General features: G+C 40.8%; 1 protein-coding gene across 1 annotated transcript in view; it reads right to left on the reverse strand.

The window, feature by feature from the left end:
* FOCAD (focadhesin) overlaps nt 1–16,649 on the reverse strand; it is a 256,025-nt gene extending 239,376 nt beyond the window's left edge. Inside the window, exon 1 of the mRNA XM_087822637.1 lies at nt 16,620–16,649. The gene's annotated coding sequence lies outside the window, so the exon portion shown is untranslated. The remainder of the gene's footprint in view (nt 1–16,619) is intronic.
* Between the last annotated feature and the right edge of the window lie 422 nt (nt 16,650–17,071).

Genomic DNA, 17,071 nt, shown 5'->3' on the forward strand with positions numbered 1-17,071 from the left:
AAGCAGTTCATCAGCATGTGCAAATAGTTCTGTATCTTTGTATAGACTGTAATGCTAAAAACGTGTAATCAAGTCTAATGTTCAAAAGTTACATATTAAAGGGGTGCTCCCTGCTGGGCACAAAACACAAAAATTAGCAATCTAAACCTAATCCTAATCCTTGTGGCACCATCACCAGCAATACATCTTCCACTTCTGCAGATGTTGTTTTATTTTATACTTTTATTTCACCATTGACCATTTAGTTTACATCCAGCGAGCAGCCAACAAAGGTTAAAGATCGCCCACTTTCATCACGGCCATTAGTGCAGATCTTCAGTAAATCCATGTTTCTTGCCACTGATGTCAACTCGTTCATATTTACATTTTCCATTTTTTAAAATAAATATTCATTAAAGTAGATGAAAGCAATTATTCGCCCAAATGATTGCTCAGACACTACCATACAGACACAGATGGCTACACTGCTGCAAATGAACTGGCAGGTAGCCCCACCACGTGACAGTTCGAAACACAGCTCGATGAGACAGGGATATTTCTGGGTGAATGAGTTTACTTATAAAGGCAGAACATGAAATAACAGTGGAATGTTCTGAAAGAAATATCCAGAAGTGGGAAGATCAAGAGAAAGCCACTGCACGTCCTTTCTCAGTTCCTGCAGCTACCTGAGAAAATGGGACTTGAACTACAATTTGACATCACACTGCAGGCAAGGAGAATATGAGGATACGGTGTAGAGGGGCCACACTGAAGGGCTAGGGTCGGGCCATTTCTCACGCCCCTTCCAGCTTTGAGAGGACTGTACTCAGTCTTCAAGATGTAGCTCTCACTATTCCAGGGGGGCCGCTTCCATCTGCAGCAGAGGCACTGCTCAGGCCCCAGGGAAGCGCCTCGCCCAGGCCCCAGGCGGGCTCCTCACTGACCAACCCACCGCATTCTCCTCCAAGCCGGGGAGCTCCCTGAGCTAAGCAGCTGAGGGCATGGCACGGAATAAATGTTTTTTGAGTTACAGTGTTTAGCACCATACTTAATACACAATAAACTCAAAAAAATGTTAGGCACAGAATTCTACTGTTATTTGTTTTCAGATCAGCTCTCCCAAGCAGAAAATGATAGAGAATAATCTATATCTCTCTTTCTCACTAATTGAGACTCATGAAACAAAGACAAGAATATATTAATAAGAACCAGGAGTAAAAAAATATAAATGTTTAAACAACTTTGTTTTCAAATTAATACAGGAACCTGAATTCAGTTATCCACACATTAGTTTGAAAATAATCAATTCTTTTCAGACACCCTTTCTCCCAGCTTTTAATTTTATTTTTTTAACCAAACAAATAACTTTTGAATAGGTAGTATAAAGATGAATTTCAGCCAAGTCCAAATCCCAAATGAGTGTAATCCAGATTAGTGAGATTTTATTACACTTATTCATTTTAGTACATTTAAAAAAAAAAAAAGCTCAGAGAACACATGCAAAAGCTCAAAAGACTGGTTCCTCACTGTTTCCAGCTGACTATAATGGAGGTGGAAAATAGATCTTTGTTATATGAATACATCCTAAGTTTTACATGAATGCTTCAGTTGACAGCTATTATTTGTCATGACTTTGCCCTTAATCTGTTATGTAGTACAACCCTTTCAAAATCGGCAGCATCACCTCTGCGTACTGTTCCCACTGGGGTAAAAGGCATTTTAAACATGTAATTACCCAAAGAAGTAACATATACTAATTTCCTATTGCACAGCTAATATTATTCATGGCTTTCTATTTGTAGGGTGCTTAATAATCATATATTAGTTAACCTTCACAACCTTCCTGGGCAGAAGATCCTTAGTAAGTCATTTCACATTAGCAAAGAGACATCAAGCAGCACGTCCAATAATTAGAAGAGGATCCTGAAATAAAATGCTGACATCTAGCTGGCACAGTAGAGTGTGTAGAATTATATTTAAATAAAAAAGGGGGCCCGGCTGGGCGTGGCTCAGCGGTTGAGCATTGACCTAAGCTCCAGGCGATCGGGGTTCGATTCCCGGTCAGGGCACATGCCCGGGTTGCGGGCTCAATCCCAGTGGGGGGCATGCAGGAGGCAGCCGACCGGTGACTCTCATCATTGATGTTTCTGTCTCTCTCTATCCCTTTCCTTTCCTCTCTCTGAAATCAATAAAGATATATTTAAAAAAAAAAAAAAAAGAGGAGGAGGGCCCTGGAGGGTTTGGCTCAGTAGTTGGAGCATCGGCCTGCAGACTGAAGGGTCCTGGGTTCAATTGCCGCCAAGGGCATGTACCTTGGTTGCAGGCTCAGTCTCCAGCCCTAGTTGGCTCTTGAGCGGGAGGCAGCCAATCAATGTGTCTCACTCACATGGATGTTTCTCTCTCTCTCTCTCTCACCCGCCCCCCACTCTCTCTGAAAAGCAATGGAAAAAATATTCTTGGGTGAGGTTTAAAACATATATACATGTTTTAAAAAAAAAAAAAAAGAGGAGGAAAATCATGTAGCTCTTCAGGAGAATTTTTTTAGTTTCACAGAGTTTATAACCGATACATACATACCTAAGCATTACAGGTTCATGTGTGTATTCACATGTACAGGTTAAATGGAATTTTTGAACACTGTGTTGGAAGTACATGGCTGACTGGATGAACGGCAGCAGCAGCTCCACAGGCTATCAGCTCCCAATGAATCCAATGTTCAAACAGCCAAATGGAACTGCCCAAAGGAAGCTGCTCCCAACCTGGCTCACCTCCGACCTGCTACAAAGGTTCTCAAAGGCCAACCAGGCCAGCTCAGAAGCAAAGCCACAGGGAGAGGGCAGAAACAGCATGGCTCCCAGGACCACACAGTCTCCCCAGTCTCCACACACAGGCCTCGCCACCATACTCAGTTCACAGGGAACCTAGCACAATAAAGGTGAAAGTCTGGGGTAGGTTGCAAACGAACCCCGTCTCTGGCAGTGAGCGGGCAGTCAGGGTACTGCCTACCGAGCAGCTCATCTTAGTGTTTGGCACTTCTTGGCTATACCCTAAAGTGTCACATACATTCTTCAAGTTCTAGTCACCTCCCATTTCAAAGTATAAAAATACAAAAGGCTTAAAGGAAGCATCTTTTGGGTAAAGTTATTCATTAACTAAGCTACAAGTTTATATATATGTATGTATGCATGTATGTATGTATTTATATACACATGCATACACAGAATTAGGAAAAAATAAGTAAACATGCAAAAAAGTTAAGGTTATTTCTGGATACATTTCTCTTTATAACTGTTAAATGTAATTTTTTCCCTGCAACGGGTGTTCATTATTTTTACATTAAATAGGAATTATTCTCTTCAAATAAAAACATAAGATCAGTTTTTTGGCTCAATAAAAAATTAGTGATCTTCTTTACCCATTGGAAACCATAGTCTTTTATCACTGTCTAAAGAGGCAGTTTCCCCACAGCACACATCAGATAAAAAAAGGCTTAACTTGATCCAATTACACCACTTATTAAGAGCTATTTAATGAGAAAGTCACACCTTTGAGTTATTAGAAGCTATAATGGTCCTGCAGAGTTCCAAACAAGTAAGCTAACAGAATTACCTTTGATTCTCAATTGTTTGCCAGGAGATTAATCCATCTGCCCCTGAAAAAAATTAAGTGTTCCTCCAGTGTGTTTAACTTCCTCTAATCTCAGTTTAATCAAGTTTGTTAGCCTCAGCCTAGAGAGTAGGTATTTTTAAACAGATTTATTGAAGTATAACTGATACACAAAGAAATGCACATATTGAATGTGTACAGTTTGATGAGTCTGGACATATAAAACATTCATGATACCATCACCACAGTCAATGTGACAGACATTTGCAATACCTTCCAAGGTTTCTGTGTGGGCTTTTGTTTGTTTTTTCTCTGAATGTGGTAAGAAAACAACATGAGAGCACGTTGTCCTCTGTAGGCACTATGTTATATCATCTCTAGAACTTATTCATCTAACGTACTTGAAACTTTATTGAAGGGAGGTATTTTTAATCACTTAAATAGAAGTACAAAGAGTTTAATTTTCAAAATGCATATATAACATAACACCTAAAAAAAATTTTAGTCATAAATAGTAAATTTTATGGAGGTCATTATATGTTTTGATCTGTCAAAAACTAAAGAAAGGCCTGTCACATATGATGGAATTTGGCCAGAGAAATGAAGGAAAAAATGAGCATTCCAGGCAGAAGGTTCACCAAGGGCAACAACCTCGAGGAAGAAGCAATGGGCAAGTTTAGGGAAGACACGGACAGAGTGTGGCTGGTGCAAGTGAGCAAGTTGGGCCGTAAGAGACAACAGAGTGAAGCAGGGGCCCAGATCTCATAAGCTCCTGTGGGGCAGGCCCTGTGGGCCTCTGGATGTTCCTGAGTGAGGGGGGAAGACCTAGAGGATTTCGGACCGAGGGATGGCATACATAACTGTCACTATAAAAAAAGATCATTCTGGCTTCTATGGAGCATAGATCATCAGAGGGCAAGGATGGAATAATAAAAGGAGATCAGTTAGGTTACAGCAATAATCCAGGAGAAAAATTGTGTTGCCTTAGATGAGGAGAACAGCAGTGGAGATGGTGAGCAGAGGTCAGACTTTACATACATTTTGACAAAATCTGCTAACGGATGAAACATGGAATAGAAGAAGACTGAAGGATAACTCCAAGAGGTTCTGACAACTGGAAGAAAGAAGCAGTCACACACAGATACAGAGAAGACTAAAGGCATTATTCACATGTTTTTAAAATATTACAGCAATGCCTGAGTCTCCTAAGTGCTTGGGGCACAATTTACCTTTGTCCATGTCAGCAAGGCTCCATGACAAAAGGGTCCTAAGAGCAGAGAGTACAAGCTTGATCAACTTCTCAATTTTATTCGAGGCCAATCTTGACTACACAAGGCAAATGTTAAAATTTGTAGGCTTAGCTCCAGCCTGGATTTACATTCAATTCATACCCAGTACCAATGCTGCTGTCAACACCTACCCCAGGCCTCCCCGCTCTCCAATCCCTCTAAGTCCTCGGTGGCCAATTAACCCTAACTATCTTACACAGCTCAAAAATCTTACAAACTAAAAACAAAAATAAGAGACAGAAGGAGGGAGGTGAAACAAGCAAACTAGTAGGTAGTAGGTGAGTAGATAATCCTTACTCTCTCCACTGCCGAAGCCTTCACTGTCCATTCCATTTCCTATCTCCTTCCAAGTGTTATGTCAAATGCTCATCCTGAAGGCACTGTGTATATGTGTAAATGTAGTATTGGGGGAGCAGAGAAGGAAATATTGTTGTGAAGTGATATTGTAAACAGAAATGTGAAGAAAAAAATCAAAATGTATTAATTTCTTTAAAAATACATTTAAAGATATTATGTCATTTTGTTAATATAATTGAATTGGGAATGAATCATCAATTGTTGCTAAAACTGTTAGGTTAAAAAATGATGGGAACTTCATATTAGAGAGGCAAAGATGACCCCACCTGAACCCAATGATTTATCTTAGTGTCACTAAAAAGGAGATAGCCAGACATTGTGTCCTCACAATGTGATGGAATAAGACATACACAGAACCCTCTGAGACTATGTTGCCTAAAAAAATTCAAAATGGAGCTACAGAGCTCTGTATATTGAACTACAATTTATAGACAATACAAGAGGTAGAGGGACAAGGTAAAGAAAACCACTTGCAGAGCAATAGGTCAAGTTCAGAATTTGGGACATTTTAAGGACAAATGATTGTTTCTCCAACAAATCAATAACATGAGAAACAGATGGGGTGGAGGGACTATTATAGTATAAATGACCTGAGAGACATAATAACCAAATACAATTTGGAAACCTCATTTGGACTCTGATTCCAACAAATCAACTTTAGTAAGACATCCTTGGCACAGTGAGAAATTCTGAAATACGGACTGACTACAAGATAACATTAAGGAATTGGTGTTAATTTTGTTAGCTGCAATAATGACACAGTAATTAGATTTCAAATAAAAACTCCTAAAAACTTAAATAAAAAGTTCTTATTGTTAAAGATAATTACTTTTTTAAAAAGCTAGAAGAAGAAAATGTGTTAGAGAGAGAAAAGAAAATTGAAAATGATGGTTTTGTTGAAACTAAGTTCACTTACTATACTCCCTACTTACGTTTGTGTGTGTTTGAAATTTTCCTCAACAAGATGTTTTTAAAAATAAAACAAAATGGAAAAAAATAACCAGAAGTTGTACAATTGCAATGTAAACTGTTTAAAAAAATTATTACTGTTAGCAACTGGTAATTTATGTGAATGGAGTTTTCCTTGATGCTATGCAACTAAAGCAAAATACAAAACCAGAATGCAAAGGTAAATTGGAGGTTGAGGCACTTAAAAGGTTATCATCTTCATTCGTAATCAGTAATTTTAAAGGTTACGCCCTGTTCCATGAAAAGGCCGTGGATGCAAAGTGGCCTCCGAATGCCAAAGGAGCTGAGAGGCCAAAGAAGGAAGCAGACAAGTCCAGCTTGTCGGCTAATGAGTTTAATAGGGAACTTAGTACAGAACCGGGGTCCTGGGCCACAGCAGGGCACTTAGCACCCTCTATCATCCCGGGTTAGAGATGGACCCACATTCTACAAAGGGAATTTGTGGGTGGTCAGGGGGAACCAAGAGGCCAGATACCAGGAGGCCCTGGCGCCAGGGTGAGCTAAGAGAGGTAACATCGAGGGCACCTTGCCCCAGAGGATTAATGAAAATTCCGTGATTAGCCTGAAGCCTCTGCACACATTCCAGAGTCCACCAGGGGGGTGGCGAGGAGGTCACAGGTCAGGGTTCCTTCACTCAGAAGTTAAGCAGGTGGATTAGCTTCAAGATGGAGTCAGCTCTGTCCTCACATGCTCATTATAACAGCTTCAAGTTCAGACTGAGTTTATAATAAGCTTATGCTGTAAATTAGCACGTAACATACTTCATTTTGACTAATAAAAACATCTCTCTTACCTGAAGATCTCAATAAGATCTTTGGGAAAGGGGGAAGGTCCAACAGTTTAAGAAAAAGGTCTGACATTTTTCTGCCTTAGACTATTTCTTTCACGTATTAACTACTTCATCTTTGCTTTGAGCAAGTTGATGATGTACAACTCCAAGTGAAGGGGCTGCGATGAAGTATCTAAAGAGCAGGTGTTCTATGCAGCTGACTGGAGAATGTGATACTGTTCTTTCAAAGAATAAAAAGCCTGGATGTGAAGAACACTTTGGCTAACAGACCTCTTTAAATAAAAGGGGGCCGGGGGGGGGGGGGTGTCACAAAAGTACCTGCAAAAAGAGGTCAGGAATTTCCACAGATAATAACCTAGGATCTGTTTCAAGGTCTTTTCCATAAACATGGAAGAGATACCTAGGACTGGAAAATGTTCCCTACCAAAAGTCTACCTTTCATTCATTCATTCAACAAATGTTTATTAGATGCCTACCTTGTGCCAGATGCTGTTCAAAGCACTGGGGATACAGACAAAAATCCCTGCCTCTACAATCCACATTCCTAGTGGAGGAATGATGAAATAAGCAAAATAGTAGATAATAGAGCATTTTCTAAGATACATGCTAGCTACAAAAGTAAAGCAGGGAAGGGGGTTAGATGGTACTAGAGAGGGGTGTCAGTGTTAAAGAGGAAGGTCAGGGAAAGGCTCACAGAGGTGAAACATGAGCAAAGACTTAGAGGAAGTAAAGGAGTCCATAGTCTCTGAGGAGAGGACTGATTCTAGGCAGAAAGAACAGCAGTACAAAAGCCATGGGGAGAGCAGGCCTCATATATCTAAGAAACAGAGAAGAGGCTAACTGAGCAGATTTAGGGAGTGAGGGAGAAAGGAGCTGGAAATGAAGTTAAAGAGGCACCAAAGGGGGGTCAGGTCATAGCGAGCCTCACAGGCCACTGCCTTTTAACTTTGAGTGCCAATGGGAAGCCACTGGAGGGCTTGGGGCAGAAAAGAAAAGAAATCCAACTCCAAGTTTTATTGTGTGTTTTGCAGGTTTTTTTTAAATCACTTTGCTGCTCTGCTGACAATATCATAGAGAGCAATGAGAAAACAGAAGAGACCAGCTAGAAGGCTATGGTAGACTGCAAAACAATGGCCCCCAATTCCGCGCAGTCCCTGCATGCACCTTTCTGTACAAGGTGACTTTGCTGCTCCCCTCATAAAGAGGTAGTCTATTTCTCCACCCCCCTGAATCTGGGCTATCCTCGTGATCTGCTTTGATCAACAAGGGAGAACTAAAGTTGTGGGAGTTCTCAGTCTAGGTCTCAAAAGGCCATGCAGCTTCCTCTTGCTCTCTTGCTTCCATTAAACCACCACGGGAAGAAGTGTGGGACAGCTACTGGGCCACATGGAGCAGAGGCGAGACATCCCAGCTTCCAAGCCTACCAGTCCCCATGGCTGTATGAGTGAGCCCAGGCAAGACCAGCAAAAGAACGGCCCCCCACCCAAGCTCAACCCAAACTGCCAACCCCAGAATCATAAAAGAATAAACAATTGTTGCCTTAAGCCACTAAATTTGGGAAGGGGGTGGTAACAGATAACTAATAAAGGGGATAGTGCAACGTCAAGGACATAGGCAAATGGGGGCTTAGACTAGGGTGAGAGCAGTGGGGAGTGAGAAGTACTCAGATTCTAGATATATTTTGAAGGTACAGCCAAGAGGATTTTCTATTAGTTTATATGTGGATTATGAGAGAAAGAGAAGTCAAGAATGACACCCAAGTTTTTGGCCCGAGTCGTGGAAAGGACAGTGTTTCCATTAACTGAGATGAGGAAAATCACAGGGGCAGCAGGTATAGTAAGGAAATCAGGAGCTGTTTGAGGTTTCCATTAGTCATCCTAATAGAAATGCTGAGCAGGCATCTGGATATATGAAGTCTGTAGTTCAAGGAAAGAGGTCCAGCTTAAAATATAAATATAGGAGCTAATAGGGGAATTGCTAGTATTTAAAACTAGTATTTAAGGGCTTAATGATATGACTGAGCCCAGGAGGACTCCAATGTTAAGAGATCAGAGATATAAGAAAGAACCAGTAAAAGAGTTTAAAAAAAAAAAAAAAGCAGGAGGAAAACCAAGAATTGTGGCATCTTTGATATCAGGGGAAGCAAGAGTTTCAAGAAGCAGAGAGTGATCAGCAGTAATCATTTTGCAATTTATAAATGTATCAAATCAACACACTGCATATGTTAAACTAATATAAAGTTATATGTCAATTATATCTCAATAAAGCTGGAAACAAATGCTGATGGGTCAAGTAAGAGTTGAGGATTAAAAGAACGACCTTTAGAGTTAGCAAAATAAAAGTCATCATGACTTTGAGGAGAGCAATTCTTTTAGAATGGCAAGGAGGAAAGCCTGATTAAATCCAATTTAAGAAAGAATAGGAGGAGCCCTGGCTGGGTAACTCAGCTGATTAGAGCATCGTCCCGATACACCAAGGTTTCAGATTCCATCTCTGGTCAGGGCACACACAAGAGGCAACCAATGAATGTAGAACAACATCCATTGGAACAACAAATTGATGTTTCTCTCTCTCTCTTTTCCTTCTCTCTCTAAAATAATAATAACAATAATAATAAAAAGAATAGGAGGAAAGTAATTGGACACATAATGATAGTTTTGCCATAAAGGGGGAAAAAGAAATTGTGTTGTGGCTTAAGAAAGGAATGGGGTCAAGGAGTAATTATTTTTTAAGAGTAATTATTTTTAAGAAAGGAGGAATAAATAACAGCAATATTGATATACAGCAATATTGATATAATGCAGGGAATAATCTCAGGGGACAGATATGCTGGAGTCAAATCTCTGAGTAGGTGAAAAAGCACAGGGTCTTATGCATGAGGGGGAGTTGTCGTTAGAAACACTAAGAGTCCTAAAAACAACAGGAAGTAAATCAGAGGTAAATGCAGGTATGCCCACCTCCCACATCCATGACAACTGTCATTAGCATCAAGGCATCTTTCACACCTCTGAGCCCAGAACTGACCTAAAAATGCTCAACACAACTTTCCAGGCATCCTAACAATAGATGAGAAATGTCAAATGTGGTAAAAAGTATTTGCTGAAGTAGTTTGGAAGACCAAAGGTCAAAAAGGGGTGCATAAAATAAAAGAAAGCCATTGCCTCTGCTTTCTCTGACAGACAACACACATATTCACTAGAGATATATGTTAGTTTTAAATTCAGAAATCATACTATACCTGCACAATAACAGAAACTACGATTTGGTGAGTAAAAGTTGACAACGGGAAGCTTCACAAAAGCTTGAAATCTGAACTACTATTTGGAACTTCAAAGCGATCCATATGCTTCAGAAAACCTATCACACTTACACCCAAATCTAACCTCTTTCTAACCTGCCTTCCTCTTTACTACACAGTCTTCCCTCCAACCCTTTTGAACTCTTGATACCATGGTCATGAGTTCTTATTAGATGCTCTGCTTCTTTGTTAGATGGTCCCCCTACCTCCTAGATCTAATGGAAACTAGACTCTCACTCTTTAGTGACTAACTTCTATGAAGGCTAATCATCCTTCCAAGCTCCATGGCCTCCCAAAATATTTCCATACCATTTACCTCCATATCTTTGAGGTCATGCCATCTAAGTATCTTCATCTCTCATATATACTGACAGAAAACAATCTCACAATCTAGCTCTCCACCATGGGCATCACAATCATCTGGGGTTAATGTCTAGGTAAGTAATACTTCCAAAGCCCCAGTCTCATTGTACTTTAACGCCTACATAATCTCCATTTCGGCCATCTACATCCATGGCCAAACCCTATTCTCCGTGAGCACCCTAAAATCTTGACCTCCGAAATCCTACTCCAAGCACAGAGCACTTCTATCCTATCCACCTTCTCTCTCTTATTCCTACATACACTTGTATGTTTACCTTATCCCTTGAACCAATTATTTTTTTCTCAATCTTTCAGTCCTCTCCTGAATGGGTACCACCCCTAACCAGTCTAAACTTCACATTCCATCATTTCAACCACTCTATGGCCAATATTTTGTACTCCCTTGCATCCCGACCATGTGTACACAACAAATTCTGCTAAATCTTGCTACAGAAAGTCACAAAATTATATGAACTAGTATCATTACAAATTAGTGATCCTTGCATATCTGGTAAACCATCCTAATGTCTCTAGTCACTCTCTTCCATTCCCTGTGGCATGTGACAGTTGACTCTTCTCTTCTCCAATTCTCTCCCTTGTCTTCTGGAGCTTCACTGTCATCAGGCTGTTCCTTCTCAGTATTTTTCATTGGATCACCTTCCTTATATTGTGGTGCTTCCCAGAGTTTCTCTTCTGTTTTATTCTTATTCCACAAACTCTCTCTTAGGTATCACATCCATTCTCACTCTGTTTTAGCTGTCACCTAATACACTGATAACATCCGTTCTAATCTCGAGATAGCGTAGACCAATGCAGTCAACTGCCCACTGAAGAGAACCAACTGTGTGACCCAACTGTGTGACCCAAAAGCGTGTCCAAGGCTGATTTTATTCTCTTACACATCTGATAATCCTCATGTGATTTCTCTCTTGGGAATCATAAACCTAGGAAGCATCCTTGAGTCGATCTTTTCCTCACACTGCATATCAAACTGGACATTAACTTGATCACCCTAGTACATCCCAAAGCCATCCTATTTTCCCAAGCCCCACTGCATAATTTGGAGTTCTGCATCTTACCGTCACAAATGGGCCATATAAAACTGATCTTAACTTTCCTCTACTTAAGCTCTCTTACCCATGGATCACCACAGCCTTAAGGGTAAAGGTCAAAGTCTTTAACATGGTGGGGAAGAGGGCCTTTTATTTATTTGGCCTTTGTTTACTTATTAAACTTCATCTCTCTGTTCTCTCCTTGGCCTAACTTTTTTCTTGTACTTCAAATGCCCTATCCTCCATCCTCACCAACTAATTCCTACTTACTTTCAAAATTCAGTTCAAGTAAAAATTCCTTCAGAAAGCCTTCTCTGAATCTCCTAAATTCTCATTTCCTATAGTCGCCACAGTACTCTACGCCTACATGTAATTACAGAATTGATCTCGTACTTTGGCCTTGTCACTGGCTTCCGTGCAATAACACAAGCTACTTGAAGAAAAGTTAGGGACTTTGAACCAGAGCAGATGCCCTGTCTTTGCTGAATGAAAAAATAAATGATGAATATAATAGCTTTATTATCTATGACTCTTCAAAATTATATTTACTTAAATGTTTCAAAACAGCTTGAATAAAAGTTTCCTCTGTTCCCTCCATGTTTATATTCTAATAGCATATACTAAAACCTGAAGGTTTGATCACATAAACCTGTTCAAGGATTGTTAAGTGAGTAAAACTTAAAGTAAATTCTAAAAGCAGCTAGACCAAAGATAAAGGTTTGTTAAGAGGAGGGAAAGGTATACCCAGGCAGCCAAAAACACCTCATTAACAAGAACATTCATAATCATAATATTTATCAGCCAAATTAGCAAGCAGTTGGTTATCTGACCAAAAGGAGATTAGAAGATATATTCTAATGCACTGGAAAGAACTAAAGTCATCAGTTCAGAAGCCTGGATGAAATGTTTCATTAGTCCCCAGACAAGTGAAAAGATAAATCTTTAAGTAAAAAATAAACAACCTATCTATGCAGTTTTAATTCTCAACTTCCTTGGGCCTAAAGAAATGTTTCTTATCAGGAGCAATGGAAAATTATATGGTATGTAATGTAAAACCCTTTGAAATGTCTTTAAAATATATAAAGCTAAAGTAAACTCAGGCTAACTGAAAGCCAATATAAATTAACAAAAGTAAAAATCATAAATGCAATTTTATGACTTCCATTTTGACTTAAAATAGGTTAAAAAATTGAGGGCAAGTACTTGAGGGACCCAATTTATAAAAACTATAATGTGTAGTCTAGATGTTTGACAATAAATGGAATCATCCACATTGCTTAAAAAATTTCTTTCAAATAATTTAAATGGAAGAAAAACTGACAACCATTCCTTGTCGTGTTAGCTTAACAAGTCTTATCTCCTATCATGTAGAAATAGCACACAACCTTTATCCAACTTATCACTGTGAATCACAGATTTATATTATATTTATATAACCATACCATTTTATTACACTACCCATCTCTAAGTCTCTTGTACTTTTTAAAAAACATGTGATACTTACAGATTGTTCATCTCCTAAAGCAACATGTATTGCCCACTTGATCAAAGTTTAAATTATCACCTTAGGTTTCTTTTTATTAGATAAACTGAGTTCATTGTTATAAACCAAGAAATATTAAGATCGAGTTTTGCTATAGACCCACCAACAATCCTGACACTATTATTTCTTTACACTTCTTCCAAATATAGTTATATAATTGTATTTTTTGTTGTGGATTTTTTCCCCCTCAAATTTTTTATTTTTTTATTTTTTAATTTTCACCTGAGGATATTTTTTCCATTGCTTTTCAGAGAGAGAGAGAGAGAGAGAAACATCAATGTGAGAGGGACACATTGATCGGTTGCCTCCAACACACCCCAAACGGGGCGAGGGATCAAGCCTGCAAGCGAGGTACATGCCCTTGGCTGGAATTGAACCTGGGGCCCTTCAGTCCACAGGCTGACACTCTAACCACTGAACCAAACCAGCTAGGGCTCCCCTCAAATTTTAAACTAGAAAAGACTTCACTTGGATTTTTTTCCTCAGCTCTTACATTCCTCCTCAATCTTCCCATCTTGATCTAGTCCACGTCTAGAACTAGGAAGGTCAAGCAAAATCTTGAAAAGTTGTATTTTCTTGCCATGGTTGGGTGGCTCAGTTGGTTGCAGTGTTGTCCAGGACACCAAAAGGTTGTGGGTTCAGTCCCTGGTTGGGGCATGTACCGGAGGCAACGCAGCGATGTTTCTCTCTCCCTCTTGCTCTCTCTCTAAAAATCAATAAAAACATATCCTCAGGTGAGGACAAAAAACAGGAAATTATATTTTCTTGAATTTTCCATGGCCCTAATAGTGATGTAAACAATTTAATTCAACTAATGGTTTATGGACGATATCTAAAAGTACCACAAGGCTATGAATATTATGTTTCAAGAGAACTATTTTAGATATCTTTTTACTCCTGCAAGAAGGCCAAACAATGTACTTATGAGTACAGTAAACCCCCGATTTTGCGGCTCTCAACTTAATGGACTCCGGACTTAGTGGACAAAATTTCCAGTCCATATGTCATAGGTGAAAATTAACATCCTGTTAATTTTAAAACTCTTCTAACCAAGATTTGCTTGTAATGAAATTAACATGTTATTTTTGTTATTAATTCACTGTTTTTTTTAACAAATTTTAGTGAATAGGTCATATGTTGAAAAAACACTGCAGTAATTTTCTGACATAAATATTACATATCTACGACTATAGTCTACATATTTAAATCCAGAAGTCACTGCTCGTAAACAATGTTTGGCGAATGATCAGCATGTGATCACACCACATCTCGAAATAGTAATTGGTTCTGCTGTCTCCTGGCAAGACTTTCTCCAGCAGTTTGAAGAGTGCCAGCCAATGTACCCAAATGCGCTAAGCCACGCCCCAGCCGTGTGCATTTGTTTACTAGCAGTGACTGGTGAATGCATGCATTTACTAGGCCTATTCAATATAAATTTAAAATTACAGTAATACATATAGAAAAGTTTTCTGTGAAATTAAACTTTTCACACATACTTAATTTTAATTACATAAACAAGTATACATAAGTAAAACCAGACAAACTAATTTGTAAATTTTTTAACATACACGTTCGGAAAACCTGTTTTACTATATAGCAGACTTTCGGCTTTAAAGAACACCCTCTCCCCAAATTAGTCCATTATATCAAGGTTTTACTGTACCATCAATCAATCAACAAATGAAAAACTATTGTTACATCTTTATGGGCATTTTTACTCTCAAACTATTGATTTATTACCTTTTGGTTATCAATTCTCCACTGGAAGCAGCAATCAAAATATAGCAAATTTTAGGTTGATAAAATAATATCCACCTATTGACAGACATTAGCCAGGTGATGGTAAATACCTAACATTAACCAAGTCAGCAAATACCTAAGACAGAGATTTTAGATACCACTTATCTACCAAAGTAAGTAAAATTGCTTTGAAAATTGCATTAGTATCCAATTGTTTTTATACTATACCATTATATGTAACATTTAAATGCTTCTGATCACTACATTTCAAAATTCAGATGAGTCATAGTGCTTCATATGCAGGAATTGGATGTGAATCAAAATTATAAACATGCACTTGCCTGCTGGTCAAAAATTGAATGTGGACAGATTTTTTTTTAATTAAAACATAAGCACTAAATACATCCTGTGTTTTTAAAATGATCAGTTCTCAACTGTTAACACAATAAACATGCCATTTGCCCCTCCTATCCTTAAACATCTCAAAATTACACAATACTTCGAACCCATGCCCTCACATTACAGATAGGCGCCTCAGAGCTAGGGGACTTTAGTGATAGAGTCAGCACGACTAGGGCTCTGGGCCATCAGAGTCTGAGGCTTACTAGAGGTGACAGTAAAGAAAACAAGGAGGTACCAGAAGAGCTCTATCTTGTGATATGGGATCATAAACTTTTGTACCTAAATCTAGAACCTGAAACTGAACCATCAACAAAAGTTCCATCTCAAATCTACACAGTAAAACTGGCAGATAAACTGGAAGAAAAGGCAGGGAATGCCCATTTTAGTTTGTGGCCTAAGATCCTGATCATCAAAAAGGTCTGTTGAATGGATGAATGAAGATCGCATGACACTTGTTAGGATGACTTCATTGATTTTAAAAGCTCCAAATTCAGGAACTAAACTAAGGGATCAGGATGCCACAGCTGAAATTAAAACTCAGGGAGAGTAGGTACATCATAAGTGCAAGTATCTGCAAATCTCCGGAGAGCTTTTGCAGACATCTCAAAACATGCATTCATACATGTATGTGCTATTATATACATATAGACACATACCATTTCTGTGGGTAATTCCCACAAGTGAGGACCAGAGAACCAGATTTGAAAACAGGCCCTGGTCACCCATAAGCCTTTGCATTAAGGTGGACAGGATCTGAGTGAGTCACTGGCCATGAGGAGACAGCCACCCCAGGCCAGGCAGGACACGGCCAGAACCCCCTGCACTGCCCCGCACTGCCCCGGACTAGGGACCGGCCAGGGGAGGCTGCGACGACTGCAATCCACTGCAGGTAAGTCGGGACCCCGCCGAGCCCCATCGCAGGCACCGGAGCCGCCCCACCCAGGCATCGCGGAGCTCTCTAAGGCAGAAGGCCTAGCTCCCCCGGAGCTCAGAATCCAGAAAAGCCAGGACGGGGCAAACGGCAAGACCTGTCCCTTGCAAGCCGCCCCACGCCGCGGCACGGCCCTGCGCCACATGCTCCAGTGCCCCATCTCCCAGCAGAGCCCCTAGCCCGCGGGGCCTCGGCCGCCCTGCGCACAAGCTGAGACCAGCCACCGGCTGGTGCGGCCCGCGGCGTCTGATCAGGGGACAGCGTCCGAGTGCCCGCCGTCTGCCACCCAGCATCGCTTACCTCCCTTCTGCCACCAGCTCCGCCGCGCACCGGCTGCCTGACGTGGCCCGCCCCGCCGTCTCGAACGCCGAGGGGCGGGGTCTACGGGGAGACAGCCAATGGCCTGCGGACTGCCAGGGCTGCCCCGCCTCCTCCAGCTTCGGCCCGCCCTCCCTCGCCAGCGCGCACGCGTGTCCAAGGCCGGGCCGGGCCCTGCGGCTGTTTGGCTGCGCGGGAGGCGGAGGCTGAGCCCGGCTCGGCGGCCGCGGGAGCGGGGAGGGCGGCGCGCGCAGGTGCCGGCCGCGCGGCTGCGCCGCAGCGGGGAGTCCGCCCGAGGGGGAGCAGAGGGAAAGGACCTGCCTGGAGAGGCCACTGCGGCGCGTCCCTGCCCCCGCGTTCCTGTTGGCAGCCCCTGTGCAGATTTGGCGGCTATGTAGGATTTGGAGGTTTTGTTTCCCAGGGGGAAAAAATTG

Source organism: Miniopterus natalensis, chromosome 12, assembly GCF_054644295.1.
Source record: "Miniopterus natalensis isolate mMinNat1 chromosome 12, mMinNat1.hap1, whole genome shotgun sequence".
Lineage (NCBI taxonomy): Eukaryota > Metazoa > Chordata > Mammalia > Chiroptera > Miniopteridae > Miniopterus > Miniopterus natalensis.